The sequence below is a fragment of the Tenrec ecaudatus genome, chromosome 6 (assembly GCF_050624435.1).
Source record: "Tenrec ecaudatus isolate mTenEca1 chromosome 6, mTenEca1.hap1, whole genome shotgun sequence".
NCBI classification, from domain to species: Eukaryota; Metazoa; Chordata; class Mammalia; order Afrosoricida; family Tenrecidae; genus Tenrec; species Tenrec ecaudatus.
In genome coordinates, this window is record NC_134535.1 from 172,197,520 (window position 1) to 172,214,302 (window position 16,783).

Sequence of the window (16,783 nt, forward strand, 5' to 3'; positions counted from 1 at the left end):
AAACTTTGAAAGTGAGCCACGGAGAAAGCTGCTGAGAGTGTTGTGATATTGGAACCGTGGAGTTGGCTCTGACTCATGCCCACCCTGTGTAGGATTCCAAGGCGACAGAGCTGTATGGAAGCAGATAGTCTCACCTCTCTGGTGATCATCTGACCTTGCAGTTAACCTTCCGACTCTCACCCAAGCTAGTTTGTGAAAATAAACTGCTTTAAGATCACCACGTGTTGGGCTGCTAATCACCAGATCAGCTGTTCCAAATGATTAGCCACTCGGTGGGCGAGACAGAGCTTTAAGAACGGCAGCCGTGGAAGCCCCAGGGGCAGTGTGCTCTGTCCACCCACCATCAGGCAGAATCAGCTCCACGGCAGTGAGCTCTTGTTGGTTTCTTTTTAGCAGTGGTACATAGATTGTGACTGGGTTTTCTTTTCTCTTCCCCATCAGATGATGGTTTTGCTTTTATTTCTTCCTCCTCTTTTTAGTGAAGGAGCACTGAGGGCAAAGGAGCCCTGGCCGATTATGAAATAGGCTGCACCTGGCAAGGCCAACCGTTCCAAACCACCAGCTGGGCTGAGGGAGAGACTAGGGCTTTTATTCCCGGTCAAGAGCGACAGTCTCAGAAACCAACGGAGGTCTTTCCACCCTTCTTACGGGGTCCTTGTGCATTGGCATCCACTCAATAGCAGTAAGCTTGGTTTGCTCTTTTGCGGTGGGGGGGTGGGGTGGGTCTGGGGGTAGAGTAGGAGGGGGGCATAATGGGTTATGTGTTGGGCTGTTAATCACAAGGTCAGCAGTTTGAAACCGCCACTTACTCTGAAGGAGAACGATGCGACTTTCTACTCCCATAAAGATTTATAATCTCCACACCCAACAGAGGCTGCTCCACTCTCTCCTACAGGGGGGCTGTGAGTTGGATTCGACACCATGGGGTGGGCGAGCTTTGGGGTTTTCTTGATTTAAGCGCCGGCTCCTTTTCCATCTTGATCTTTCTGCCCGCTGCTTCTCTCAGCAAGATCTTGGAACTTGAGTTCTCTGATGCGATTTCACCCCAAGCAAAAAGCGATTTCGAACCACTCCCTTCTTGCAGATCCGCGAATCCACGGGAGGGCGTGAGAGGCGGAGATCTGAAATCCCTGAGTCTTACAAAAATCATTTTGGTGCTTCACGCGTCTCACAGTCAAGCCTGTAAATTGAAACCGCTTCCAGACACAGAAGGCAGGAGAAGAATGGGGCTGAAAGCGCAGCAGGTGACCTCATAGGCAAGGCATTTCTCGCCCCGCCCCCACCCCCTTTTCTCTTGCTAGCAGCCTGGGACACCTGCAGGTTTCCCACCTCTCTGAGGCTGGGGGCCTGCAGGTCTTGTCTTTCAGCCTTTCTTGATACACCGATGCTTTTGTTGTTTAATAAATCATTTTATTGGGGACTTCTTATACCAATCTCTACATCAATTGTATTACGGACATTTGTACATATGTTGTCATCATAATTTTCAATTTTTTTTCTGTTTGAGCACTTGATAGCTGGTCTTCTTCCCCCCCCACCTGACCCTCCCACCCTCGTGAACCCCTGAAAAATGATAAATTATTATTATTTTCATATCTTACACCACCCGTTGTCTCCCTTCACCCATGTTACTGTTGTTTGTCTCTGGTGTGGGGGTGGGGGTGTTATATGTTGATCATTGTAGTCAGTTCCCTGTTTTTGCCCCTACACCCCCCACTTTCCCCTTATCCTCATGGTATCACTACTCCCATTGCTGGTCCTGAGGGGTTTATCTGTCCTGGATTCTGTGTGTTGAGAGCTCTGATCTGTACCAGTGTACATGCTCTGGTCTAGCCAGATTTGTAAGGTAGAACTGGGCATATGATAATGGGGCTGGGTTGAGGGGCTGGTGGGAGGAAGCATTAAAGAACCAGAGCAGTGGTTCTCAAATTTCCTAATGCTGAGAGCATTTAATACAGTTCCTCATGTTGTGGTGACCCCAACCATAAGATTATTTTCGTTACTCCTTCATAACGGTAATTTTGCTACAGTTGAATCGTCATGTAAATATCTGATGTGCAGGATGTATTAGGCGACCCCTGTGAAAGAATTGTTTGACTCCCAAAGGGGTCACGACTCACAGGTTGAGAACCACTGAACTAGAGGCTTGTGTGTTCTGTCAGTGTTATGCTGCACCCCGACTGTCTCGTTCTTGTGACCCTTCTGTGAGGGGATGTCCAATTGTCTAAAGATGGGCTTTGGGTCTCCACTCAGACCCCCATCCTTTGCATTTTGATATATTTGTTTGGGGTCTTCGGATGGCTGCTACCTGATGCTGTCATTGAAATCACACAGGCGGTGTGCTTCTTCCTTGTGGGCTTCGTGGCTCCCCTGCTTTTTCCGGTGAGGTCCCAGCTGCCTGAAGAACAGCAAGAAGCACAAAGGTGCAGGTGTGAGATCGATGGGAAGAGCCCTGAACATTTGGGAGCCATGGATTTGGAGGAGGCAGACTCTGCTTGGTGAAAAAGAAAAAACCAAGTATGGGCAGGGGTGTGTCTGTAAGTAAGACTGCTAACAATTGACAGTTGGAAGTGTACGCTTAGGAACTGCAGTCTTCTTGACGATGTCACAAGCCATTCAGTGGCAGTGGGTTTGTGTTTGGTTTTAAACATCTTCATTCAGTCTGACAAACATGGAGTTTGGCTTCTTTATATTCCTACCTTTCTCCTCTAGCTTTCTTCCTTTTTTTAAAAAAAATTCTACTTTTGATCTTTCTGTTTTTTATGTTTGATGTTTGCATCTATGTATTTCACGTCACATCATATCACATCGTCCACTCACTCACTTGCTGCCATCGAGTCCATGCCAACTCTAGCACCCAGTAGGACAGGGAAGAGCTGCCTCTGAGCTTCTGAGAGTGTAACCCTCTTTGCAGGAGCAGAAAGCCTCATCTTTCCCCCTTGGAGCAGCTGGTGGTTTTGAACTGCTGACTTTGTGGTTAGCAGCCTAGTGTGACTCATCATACCATCAAGCTCCTTAAAGATCATATAGCCCCTCCTCTTCTTTTTTCCACTTCCCCCTCTCCTCTATTGCTGCTCTTAATATTTTTAGGTAACCAAGGGGTGGCAACACAAGTATCTGTCATTTGGAAAGGCGAATTTTGTGCTTTTTCCATTCGTTGCCTCTAGGCATTAAAATTGAATTTGTGTCGATTAAAAATTTTTAATTAGTTTATTTAACATCTATATTTTTAAAAAATTGTGCCATTTTAAGACAAATATTCCAAATTCCAAAGCCAAATGGATTAAAAATATGTCTATATCAGTCGCTCCAAATCATTCTAAGCAAGCTTGCATCAAAGTATGTGTGGGCCTGCATGCGTGCAGTTTTGAGCTGTAACTGCCCCCACCCCTTGAAGCTTCTAATTGTCTTTATTTTTTGTATGTGTTAAAAAAAAGATGAAGAAATGGAGTTGTCCTTATTTCTAAGATCACCCTGTTCCTTAATCTGTCATTGTTTTTGTGGAAGAACATTCACGACTTTATCGAGCATCATGTAGCAGTCACTTTAAGACGTCTGCCGAACAACAACTAGAAAGGCTTTCAAATCACTGATGCCTTCAATTAGTGGAACAGCTGTGTATTGATAAGTCCTCTGATGGCTAATATTCTCCCCCTCCCCCTCCTGTCAATGTCCTGCTGTGGAGACTTCATAATGACCGCACAGGACAGAGTAGCACTGCGCTTTACGTTTTCCCAGGCCAGCAGTCTTTATGAAAGCAAACTGCCACACTTTGCTTCCGTGGAACAGGTGCCTCAAATCTTTCGAAGAGCAGCCCAACTTTTAACCCACTGTGTCACCAAGAGGCCAGATTTTTTTTTAATGTATAGTCACTCTCATTCCTGCCCCCCCCCCCAGAAGATGCATGGAAAGTTACTTTTAAAGTTTTCTCATGTCTCAAAATGTTTTTGTCATCATGGATATTTGATTGCTTGGATAGAGAATTGTATGTTCAAAGTAATTTATTTTTCCCTAGGGATTTTAAAGACACCCCCCCCCACACACACACACTTACCTGATTATACTTTTGTAGTTAATCTGTAGCAGAAACTTTTAGATTTTTTTCTTCCTTTTCCTGGGAGTTCTGAAAATTTCATGATGATGTGTTTCTTAAAATTCATCAACATCATCAGTGAATAAGTCCTTTTTAGAGTTTTGCTGCTTGGAAATGATCTTTCACAGCCACATCAGTTGCTTCCCCGGCCCTTTTCCTTTCTTGTAGCTCCTACAGTGGGCATTGGAATTTCGGACCTGCCATCATGTGTTTCCTCTCATTTTCTAGCTCCATTTTAAATTTTACTTTCCGGGAGAGCTTCTGGTTTTTTTAGGGCAGTCACTATTCCGTTGGCAATCTCTCTTGATTAATACACGCTCTTTCTTGCTCTCACGTTGTTTCTTTTTCCCTTTTCTTTTCCATGATTGTGTGCCCATTTTCTCGCCTCTCTCAGGAGGTCAGTCGAGCTATCGGCTGACTAATTGCTGGTTTTCTGGGCTCAGCTTTTTGGTGTGATCACATCAGTTCTTCCGCAAAAAGGAGAGCCTGATCCTTCGCTTGTCATTAATCTCATGAGTGAGGGACTCATTTATGTAGATCAGTGTCCTTCTTGTGAGGGGCGTATTGCTATGGATTCCTAGAGGCCCGGCCACTCCCCGGGCTGTCAGGGCGCACTCATGGGAAGCTGCCTGAGAAAGAAATGAGAAAGCTCCGCCCTGTCATCAACTTCACTCTAACAAAACTCACAGCCCTTCTAGAAGCTCGGGCTCTTTCTAGCGTTACTTTAAGCCTCCTCTTGGGAAACATTGGTGTTTTTCGCCTGGGACCTATGGGCCATTGCTGTGTGCAAGGTTGAGGTGGTGCAACTGTGTGTGGAGCAGGAAGCCTTTTAGTCCGTGAGCTCGATGTCAGCTCGATGTCGGCCTGGGTTTCCACACGCGCTCTTCGTATTTGTTAACTCTGAGATAACATTTTTTCGTAGCTCCTCTCTGAATGAGCAGTTTCCATTTCCAGCCCAGCTTTCATTAGCGCATGACCGAGACTTAGCTCCCCAATCCCTGATGGAGCAGCAGTGGGATCCCCAGAATGGCCCCACATCCCTGCCTACCTGCTTCTCCTCCCCGAAGTGGAAGTGCATTCCCTCTTGTGCTGTCGTTAGAGTTGGATTTGGGGAGGAAAGCAGGAGAGAAACATGAATGCACAATTTGCTATGTTGAACCAATACTTGAGTCTATGTCTGAGCAGTCTGCGTATCCTTGTATCTAGGAGATGGCCGTCGTATCCAGTTCGTTTACTCGTTCACCATGTGCCTGGGGACAGGACAGTCCATCTTTTGGTGCTCTCAATTTCAATGGGCACAGTTTTTCACTCGTCTCTTTTTCCGTTTATCATTTGTAAATCCGAACATAAGTTCTCTGTATTACTCTGAAACACTACCATGAAGAGTGTTGACTGGTCTTTATTGGATAAAATCTGTGTCTAGAAAAAAAGAGCTGTTTAGGCTAAAACAAACAAAACCCCCAACCTGCACACCCGTGTAGATTATCATCCAGATAATTGGGTTTTTAGAGCTGCCTCTACAAGAGCCAACAGGGGTAAAAAAAAAATAGCGAGAAAGAGAGGTGTTTGAATTTAACATTTTCTTAGTAAAAGATACAGTTTTGCTGAGATAATACAGCCAAATGCTAACATAAATAGCATGTTTAATATTAATCACCAGAAGTGCCAATGCAACAGTCCTTGCGCTGTATTTTAAGATCGATTATAGTGTTCTCTTAGACATTAATTCTCTCTAACAGCAGATGCTTTGTTTATATTTTTCTTTCTTCTCTAGCAATTCTAAAAGGTATTACTTTGGACATACGATGTAGCACCTTTCATTTATTTATATATATATGAAAGTATTTCATGGCTTATGGGGTTGCTGACTAGAATTGAAGCGCCTGTATCTCCTTGCACTGGGTTGCCTACTGGGTGGCCCCATTCCATTCAGAAGCGATCATATCAAAAGTGGTGACTTAAGGTACAGGGTGGATGTGGTTGACAAAATAAATTGCCCTTTTGTTGTTTGAAATTGAAATAAAATGCCAGAGTAGCTTAAAATTACTTTAATGCAGGGAAACCACACAATAAGACATTAGTCAGCTACCTCTCGACAAGCGGCAGGCTCAAAATATAGTCTTCACAGGGACAATCGTCTATTAAAAGACTCCAAGCCATAACAGTTTTAAGAGATGTGCTCCACTTAGGGAAAAAAATATCTTTCAGGAGTCCCAAAATACAAAGATTAAATTGGTGCGCTGAGAAAAGATGTCCACAGCTGAGTGCACAGATTGACTTCACTGGCTGTTTTTTGGTTGCTGTTTTACCACATGGGAGCTAGTTTCTCTCCACACAAAATGTAGAGGCCTTCCAGGGAAGGCTTGACCTGATTGCCAAAGAGACTTCCAAGCACAGGGGGTTAGATGGATGGAAGAGGCCTGCTAGCACGTAAAGCTCTGTCAAGCTTTGACAAGAATCTCTGGACGAGTTTGCTGCAACGTAGTGTGGAAGAAGGTGAACGTGCTCTTGCTTCAAGATGGTCTCGTCAAGGTCTTGGAGGGGATCACATTTTAAAAATCATGTTGCCCTCTGAATATCAGGTCGTGATTGAAGTGTATATTTATATGGCTGGAAAAGAAATTCAACTGAATTTTTGGCAGTGCTTTGGAAAGACTGGTCCTAGACTAGAAGAAGACGGCTACAAGTGCTTCTTACGTTTGGCCTTCCTGGCTGCACAGAAAACCATTGGGAAATGCTAATACTAATAATTATGTTTTTGTAGCAAGGCAGAAGGCCCCAAATGAGCCTATCCTCTTAAGGGTGAATGGATCACCATAAAGTGATGATGGAAGAATCAGTATTTTGAGTAAAATTATATTTAGTCATCTAGGGGCCAACTACACTTAATTGCCAGATGGTCAACAATTAATGTTAATATTATTATTCATTTATCACTCTGGCTATGACTAAGGTTCTTGTGAGGCACAGTCGTGGTGGTGGGGGTGGTATTGTGATGGCAAGCCAACTTCTACTCTAAGGCCGTCAACAGTTTGCTCCTCGCTGCTTGTTTTACGACAGCACGATACAAACATTTCTAGTCAGTCTGCTGAGAGTTGGAGGCGAGTTGCCCTTACATTTTAGAGGCCATCATCAATTTCCGGCCCCACTCTGCATCAGGCACACTTAGTGGAGGGTGGTTGAGGTCCCTTTTTGGAATATCCAGAGCTTTTAAAAAGCTGTTGATTAAAGATGAGAATGAACTATTTAATTAGTAGAAGCTAAGAAGCTTGGAAGATTGTGAACTCTATTACTCTAGAGAATTTTCAAGGTATGAAATAATTATCCTCTGGAGTTAAAATGAATAATAACCCTTTTCCCTACTATATGTCAGCATAGAACTGATGGAAAATAAAGATTAACCAAATGAATAACATTTTAATCACCCCGTGTTAGTCCGGGTAGGCTAGAGAAACAAATTCGTAGGAAGGAGCTTTATATACAAGAGCAATTAAATATTGAGAAGACATCCTGGCCCAGTTCAGATCAGGTCCATAAGTCCAACATTAGCCTGTATGTCCGATTCCAATCCATAAAGTCCTCTTCAGACTCATGAAACCCATGCAATGATGCCGAGTGCAGCAAGATCACAAGCCAGTGGGTGCAAAGTCTTGTGGATCCAGTGGCTGTAGAAGCACCCCAGGGCTGGTGTGAGTCTCCTCTGTGACTCCTCGGCTCCAGAGCTCTGGGTAACTCTGTCAGGCTCGTCCTCCTCCGTCATGTCTCCCTGGGAGTGTGTGTCCCGCCTCCAGAGAGCCATTTATCTCCTTAGCACCTCTAAATGAGGTCGGCAAACTGACCTGATTGACAGACTAAACTCCACCCCTTCACTCTTAAGTCACAAATTGACAATAGATTACGTAACTGCCACACACCCACACTCTGAATGATTTTTTTTAGTCACCCATAGTTTAAAAATGTAGTTTTTAAATACTCATTATTCTCTAGTGTTTTAAAAAAACACCCCAAACCCTTTTCCTATTCTAAAAACATCAGTCCACTAGAAATTATAGAGAATCAAGACATCCAAAGAACATATTTTCCTCAACACCCCCATAATCTTTTCTTTTCAATTAAAAATATCTTTATTGTACTAAAGTATTTGCCCAGTCAACACCTTTTATATGTATACTTTTAGTGACTTTGATTATGTTCATGCTAATCACATTGTATATGACATATATTTATGAAATTATATATTACATTTGTTCCATAGAATTAAAAAAATTTTTATTGGGGGCTTGTACAATTCTTATCACCATCCATCCATCCATTGTGTCAAGCACATTTGTACATTTGTTGCCATCATCATTCTCAAAACATTTTCTTTCTACTTGAGTCCTTGGTATCAGCTCCTCATTTTACCCTCATTTTACCCCTCCCTCCCTCCCTCATTAAGCCTTTGAGTGACAGTCTCTGAAACTCCACAGGGGCAGGTCTACCCTATTCTACAGGGTCACTGTGAGTCGGAATTGACTCAAGGGCATTTTTTTTTCCATACGTGGCTGCTCTGTAGGTGGGCCCAATTGGATGCTTTCACTTTCGCAGCCAGAGCCCTAATTCAGTGCTAGTGGGTTATCATTTTCATGCCCAGAGAAAATCGCCGAAAACGTTTTGGTATATATCTTTCATTGTAAAGCCTACGAATTAAACAAAAACTCATGAGAATACTTATTAAATCTCATCTATTATTTTTAACTTAGAAATATTGTTTAAAGTCCATATTCATCTATGGTTCTATTTTAATCATTGTGTACATTGCCTTAAGTCAATACATTCGAAGTTCATGACACCCATCTAAGGAACCCTGATGGTGCCATGGCTGGGTTCTTAACTCGGACCTTTCCCCACCAGCTTCTCCGTGGGAGGAAGAGGTGGTCTGTTTTTGTAAACAATACAGCTTTGGAAACTCCGTGGACAGCTCTACCCCTTTGTACTGGGTTACTGTGAGCTGGACTCAACTGTGTACCACCACCACAACAAATGGGAACGTCAACAGGGCTGGGCAGTGTGAAATTGTGTCTTACTTGCTAACTTGATACCATTTTATGTGCTCTGCCAGAAGAATGGAGCCTCCTGGTTCAGAGAGCTTTATCCTTGCCTGCGTTGTTCCCAGTTCTGACCTACTCCCTTGAAGGTACTGCAAAGGCCCAAGCCAGACATTTATCTAAACATGTAGCGGGTTGTGTTACAGAAGAGAAATTCTGGGCTTGGGGAATCCATCACTTTTAAAGTAAGCAGCAAGAAGCCTGCCTTTGAGGGAAGATGGTACTTTATTCTTCATGATTTTTTCCCCTGCAAAACATAACCCCGAAAATGGTCCCTCCGGAGCAGTGAAGACCCTTGGTTCTTGCCATCCCCTTCAATACTGTGCAGGGAAGCTCAGGTCCAGGCTTCTCCCAACACATTCCTTTTCTAGAGGAATCTATTAGTGGCAATTCTGGCTACGTTTCATATGGTGGGTCTATTTCTTTTAGATTTTTCTTGTTATTCTTTAAATGAAATTGTGGGATTGAGTTTGTGAATGACTTATACTATTAGTATACGAGTATTCTTAAGTCATACGCTATCAGTATATGGCTTTCTGTGAGTCTCGTGAAGGAATCGTAGGGGTTAAGTGGGTAGAACAAGCAGGTTTTGTGATGTGAAGGCCTCAGAGAACAAGGTTGGTGCGACATTCCTAATACCCTTAGTATCTCATCTAGGTGTTCGGGACATTATTTTACTTAGTGCAGTGGTTAAAGCACATAGCTGTGAACTGAAAGGTAGCACAGGGGTGGCTTATTCAGTAATCCAAGTAAGGACCTGTTTAGGCCATCAACTCAATAGAGCAGTGATTCCAACCTTCCTAATGCCGTGACCCTTTCATATAGTTCCTCATGTTGTGGTGACGCCCCAACCATAACATTATTTTTGTTGCTACTTCATAACTGTAATTTTGCTACGGTTATGAATTGGGCGACCCCTGTGAAAGGGTCCTTCAACCCCCGAAGGTCGTGACCCACAGCTTGAGAACCACTGAAATAGAGGCACCAGTTGTCCAGAGCCCCATAGATGACAAGCAGGCAGGACACAAGGAAAAGCAAGCCCATGGTGAAAGGGAACTGGCAGGGCACCACGTGAAACTGATGCCAGCTCCACTGCCTGAGGATGTGCTGCCCGGAAAGCAAATTCCTGCGCCTGGGTGCAAGATTCTTACAGCGGTGAAGCCTGTGCCACTTCAGCATGTGCTGTGACGTCTGTCTGCTCCAGTCCTCTCATGTGGAATGTAAACTTTTCCGCAGGTCTCTTGGGAGGAAATGATTTCTTTCTAATCATCAGAGATGGGGTGGGTACTAAGGTCTGATTCTTGCTATATTCACCCAGTATCCGATGGGGTTCAACATGAGTGGTTACTGGGAAAGGATGGATTATTACCGACATGTTAAAAAGAAGTTCTATTACAGATAGCTCTCTCTCTCTCTCTCTCTCTCTCTCTCTCTCTCTCTCTCTCTCTCTCTCTCTCTCTCTCACATACACACACACGCAAGCAAGCATGTACTTCAAGCAGTCTGCGTGAACTTCTATTGGCTTTTATTTTAAATTACTAGGATCTTCTTGAAGTACCCTTCATATATATGTAAATGTGTATGTATGTGTGTAAATACAAACGCACTGCCATCGAGTCACTGCTGACTCACAGCGACCCTGCAGGGCAGGGAAGAACTGCTCTGTGGGTTTCAGAGACTATAACTGTTTTCAGGAGTTGAAATCTGGTCTGTTTCCTGTGGAGCAGCTGGGCATTTTGAACTTTGGATCTTGAGGATCTCAGCTCAATGTGTGACCACTACACCATCTGGACTCCATATAGGCATAGATATGGATGGATATATAGATGGGATATATATATATGTATATATAAATGCATAAGCAATCAGAGGAAGAGGCACTGTTGCTTATCAATGCTTACAGAAAAATCTGCGTCTGTTGGTTTCTGAGAAGATTGACAGCTGCCGCAATCAGCTCTGTTGTGTTACTGTGATTCCAACTCCACTCTGAGTGTGAACCTGGAGTGCCAGGGGCACAGCGGTGAAACGCTGGACGGCCAACTCAAGGGTTAGAGGCTCACACCCGCCCCATGACTCTGCGGAAGAAACAACTGGCGACCTGCATCCACCATGCCCCCAGTGAAGAAAATCCTCTGGGCAGTTCTAACCCGTCACAGGGGGTTGCTGTGCCACACCCCTTTGGGCAGTGCGCAACAGCAGAGTTACGAAGATCAAATGAGATACTATTTAAGTTCTTTGAAAACTGGAAATCGCTCTGTGATTGGATGGATTTAAAATATAATGTCTACCACAGCACGGTTTATAGAATTTGTTTTACTTTGCTTTATTTACGAGTCGCATAGCTTACGATTCTTTTTTTTGTGACTTGTTATATTATTTAAAATAATATAATGTTTTTTATGGTGATTAGGTAGGCTTTGCATTTTAGATAATTAATTTTGTCTTCAACAATGCAAAGCACTTACTTATGAACACCCCTCCAGTAGCTTTTTAAACTGATTTTTCACATCCTTATGTAATAAATTAATAACAACAGCGAATCTCTGATAAACATTCAGGGATTTTTTTTCTCTTCTGTTTTAATACTAGCAATTTACATCTAAAATGAAAATCTTGAAGACAAGAATAGAAAACTGTGTTTCCTCATTACTGTGTTACGATTGAAAGAGGGGAGGGAAGGAAAACCAAGCTTTTACAGTTGGAAAAAAAATGACTATGTTTCAGGAGGCTTTTGTAAAAGCATCAGTAAATTGCATACTCGATGCATCCTATGTAGGTGTGTGCACCATTCTTCCACCCACCAGAACCATTGCTCTAAATGGAGACTCTGGTGCTATGTGAAATTGTGTGTGTGTGTGTGTGTGTGTGTGTGTGTGTGTATTAAACTGAGACGTAAGGAAAGAGAGGGAAAGGTGTAGCCTGCTAATGGCAGCAAAAAAAGACATTTTAACATTTCCTGACCACAGGGCAGCGGCTACAAACTCAAATTAGGAACATCCAAAGCCCATTTCTCCCGAATTAACCAGCAAACCCACGGGAGCACGTGTGTGACTCTGGAACCGTATGGGAATTGTGGTACAAAAGAGCAGGTTCCTTTGGCCAGTTCTCTTTTTTGTGAACTTGTTTTCCCACTGTCCTCTGTTCTTCCTTCTGCATCATGCCTGGTAGGTCTTCACACAATTGATCTCCTCCTCTTGTAAGAGAAACCCTTAATCGATCTTTACACGCTTCCTTGGCCTGATCCCTTCGTCTTGGCACCATGCTCTGTCAGAGAGAGCCAGTGTCAAGCCAGTGCTGGTTGCTGGGCTGCCGACACTCTCCCAGCGCTCTGTGGTGTTGGCTATCTTTGCAACAGCACAGGCAGCGCTCAATGGATTTGGGTTGAATCAATCAATCAATCAATCAATAAATAGAGCGAATCACAACCTCCTTTATAACCATAAGCCCAAACACCTTGCCACAAAATCCTGCCCACTGCCAGGGAGTTGAATCGGCCTCATCGTGACCCTGTGGAGGGACTCCCAGTCTCCACATCTTCATGGGAGCAGAGAGCCTCATTTTTCTCCTGTTGAGTTCCTGGTGGGTTTTGAACCTCTGGCCTTGCAGCCCAGTGCGCCCAGCCCACAGCACCATCAAGGTTCCTTTCACAATCAGAGACCTTTATTAAACACAAATGTGAAGCTTTTGTTTCACAACCCACCCAGGACCCAGGGTGGTTCCATCCCTCTGACCCTTCCTTGAAAAATTCCTCTATCGTCAAGGTGCACCATGTCAACCAGCAGATTGTTTGTTTTTTTTTAAGTGTATTGAAAAAGTTTATATTTAGCATTAGCCAGCTGGGCTCAGTTTAGAGGATTCCAATCTTGTTGGCAACATTTAAAACATCATAGTCAGGAGCCAGTCGAATATACGCCGCCTTCTCACTGTTGGGCCTGATCAAGGCATTGACCTTGGCCATGTCACTGTCATAGAGCTTCTTCACAGCCTGTGTGATCTGGTGTGTGTTGGCTTTGCCATCCACAGTGAACACAAGTGTGTTGGTATCTTCAATCTTCTTCATGGCAGACTCTAGTCAAGGGGAACTTGATGATGGCATAATGGTCCAGCTTGTTTCTCCTGGGGCGCTCTTCCCAGGGTATGTGGGCTCCCTTCTTGGTCTAGGGGTCTGGGTCTGCCGGAAGGTGGGTGATGTGTGGATCATTTTTTTGTGTGTGTGGCTGTGGACGCCTATCAGCACAGCCTTCTTGGCTTTTAAAGCCTTTGCTTCGGCTTCCTTTTTGGGAAGGGCAGGAGCTCCCTTCTTTGTCTTTGGTGTCATCTTCGTGAAAAGGGAAACCGGCAGTTTTGACATCTTTTGGAGACACTCAAAATCATGTTCCCTTTACAGGTGCTTTGAGTTTGAGCAGCCACAGAAGTAAGTCTTGCGTAGCAAGACCAGGGCTGTGGGGCGAACTGGTTAGGGTTTCCTAACAAAATTGTCCCAGAATAGGCATGTTGTCTCTTCGGGAAAAAACAAGAAAAAATAAGAAAAAACAAACAAAAACCTTGTTGCAGTCATTCTGGCCCTGACTTTTTTCTCACCGAAGAAGTTTTCAATGTTCTGGAAGCTTCTTATGAAGCCCCATCATTTTCTGTGTCCTCTGAGTAGATTGATTAAGATGACCCTCTTTGGGAATCTGAGCTGACCTCTTCTTTGAATGTAACTGCGCAAACACATGCCCTTTGGACCTTTTTTTGGGTTTTATTTGAAGGCACCTGACCAGAATAAGACAAGTATTTCTGAGAGTACTTTTCAGCAGTCGTCCATTGAGCTCGGACACATATTTTTTAAATGTCCGTTTCTTTATTATTTTTAAATTTTCACCATGTTATTGACATATCATTCATGGACCATACAATTCAATGGTGTGAATATATTTTTTTTTAAAAAGTGTGCAACCATTACCACAAGCAATTCTAGAACATTCCCTTCATTTTTGTATTAATTTCTTCGAGCTCTCTATTCTTCCCCAACCTATGCATGTTATGAACTAAACGTCTAATGATAATGCATTTTGATTTGCCCTTCTAACTGGAAAAAAAATTCCGGAAACCCTACAGTGGAATTGCTTCCAACTCCTAATGACTGTACTGGACAGAGAAGGACTGTCCCACAGGGTTTTTGAGACTGTAAATCTTTATGGACTGTCTCATCTTTCTCCCTCAGAGTGGGTGGTGGGTGTGAAACACTGACCTTTTGGCTCACAGTCCAATGGCTGATGCATGGTCATCAGGTCTCCTTTACCCTTATTGAATCACGCTGTTTTCTCTCCCACTGTGTGGTGTTCCATGGCGGGGAGCACTGACTCCGTCCCTGGGATGAGCATCCATCTCTTGCTATTATAATAACACAGTGATAAACTTCAAGGTGCTCTGCTCCTGCAGAGTTCAAGTGCTGGTGGTTTGAACTCACCCTGTGGCCCCAGGGAGAAAGAAAGACCTAGTGGTGTGCTTTTGTCAAAAGAGCAGCATAGCAAAACCTCCTGGGAAGTTCTACTCTGTCACACCGAGTCCGGAGTCCATAGAGCGGGAATCGACCTGATGACACACAATAGTAGCAACACGGTAAACTTAGAAACTTCTTACTGGACTTGAGTGGGACTTCCTTTGAAAGAAACACCAAGAGCAAGAGTGCTGAGCCGCAGGCTCTGTGGCTCTTTAAGTCTATGGAATACTGCAAGGTTGCCTGGCATCAGTCTACACACCCACCGGGAGGCCAGAAGGGTTTTCATGACCTCCCGTTCTTGCCAATACGTGGCAGGATACAGCTTGCTAATTTTTTTTGCCAGACTAATGAATGGAAAGTGCTATCTCACTATTGTTTTATTTTGCCTTTCTCTGATTCCCAATGAGCTTGAGCATCTCTTCATAGGCTTCTTGACCTGTCGCCTTTACTTTTCAGTAGATTGTTTGTCTATATCCCGTCCTCCTTTTCCATAAAGGAGCCCTGGTGATGTAGTGGTTAAGTGCTAGGCTGCAATCCGCAAGGTTGGCAGTTCTAAACCAATAGCGGTTCTGAGAAAGACTGGGCTTTCTACTCCTGTAAACAGTAACAGTCTCAGAAACCCACAGGGGTCACTATGAATCAGTATTGACTCCATGACAGTGAGCTTATTGGTTTTCTTTTCTGTTACTATTCTTACATTTTTTTAGTGAATTGCAGGAGAGCACAGTATATTCTTGGTATGATTTCCTTGTCAGCTGTAAACCACCCAATCTGTCATCTTCCAATTGACATTGTTTATGATGTCCTCCCTTGAACAATTTCTGATATTATCAATAGAATTTTGCATGATGGTTTATGCTTTTGTATAAATCTTAAGTCTTAGATGTGCTCCCTAAAGGAATGGGCACTAGCCATGGGTTTTATGGTCGCCTACCTAAGTAAAATTTGTGAAAGGGAGACCATTTAACTATAATAGTCTCTTTCCACTTTAATTTGCCTCAAGTGCACATTCTCTCCGCGCTTGGCATTTTGGGAAAGCAGCTAAGGGGCAATTACTGATAATTTAGCCTGGCGTTAGTGTTATCTATTACTGTGCAGTTGCTTCCAGGTTAAAGTACCGGAGCCATCGGACATGGAAATGAGGCTTTGTACTCCCTTACTGCCCACTGGGCCCACCCACCCGGCAGTGACAACACAAACGGGTCGGGCTAGAGGTCATAGTGTGGTATGGCTGGATTCATTCCTTTCACGTTTCTTTTTTTAAAGACGGGCTGTAGTCTGTATAAATTTCAGATGCTACAAAATCTGGATCTATACTGAAACCGTGACAGACAGGGCCATCAGCCAGCCATTTTAAAAAAACATTAGACCCCTTAGAGACAAGGCCAGATGGGAGGCAGTGGCCTGGGAAACGGGGACGGGAGCGGCAGTTTGGCCGGGGGGCTGCAGGTGTCCTCCGATGGGGAGGCCCGTGAGGAACTGGAGGTTTGATGGGCGAAGGAGCCATCGCATTTCAGATGTCGGAAACATGAACGTGCACTTGAAGAACCCGGAGTTTGGGAACGTTGTGGGGCCGATTGTCCTTATTCTGAAGGTTACCCCCAGTCCTTTTGGGGGCCTTTGGCTTTCCTGCCCTCTTAGCACTTTCTCGACCTTCCAACATCCTAGTCTCCTTCCTGCTCACCGGATGTGGAAGCCCTTCTGCTCCCAAGAGGCACGCGCCCTTGGGACTCTGCGTGCGAGAGAGCACTAGGCCGCCAGGCCAGTCTCTGTCGTGGGTGCCAAGGCAACTTAGGGGCTCTTAGGTGTTTGGTTCCCAGTGCCCCTTCTGAAAAGACAGTTCTCCCCCTAAAGAGAGTGTGCTCTCCTCACTTAATCTCCTAAATCTCCACTTCCCCTGCAGGAAGACAGTGGCTCCTTCCCAGGGGCTTTGCAGGTCTCCAAGCGCCCAGGCAGAAGCGGTAATGAAGATGAGTCAGCGCTCAGTTCCCAGCTGGTGAACGCTTGGCTCATTACCTTGGTGGCTCGGTGCAAAGCCCCGAATGCTTCCTAAGCTGAGCTTAAAGTCCGTGGTGACTCTCTGCTTGCCAGATGCCAACCTGGAACCCAGGAGGAAAA

General features: G+C 44.3%; 1 protein-coding gene and 1 pseudogene across 1 annotated transcript in view; one reads left to right on the plus strand and one right to left on the minus strand.

Moving 5' to 3' along the window:
* GPR158 (G protein-coupled receptor 158) overlaps positions 1-16,783 on the plus strand; it is a 465,390-nt gene that overhangs the window by 19,804 nt on the left and 428,803 nt on the right. The gene's annotated exons all lie outside the window — the stretch shown is intronic.
* Positions 13,028-13,531, minus strand: LOC142450597 (large ribosomal subunit protein uL23 pseudogene; annotated as a pseudogene).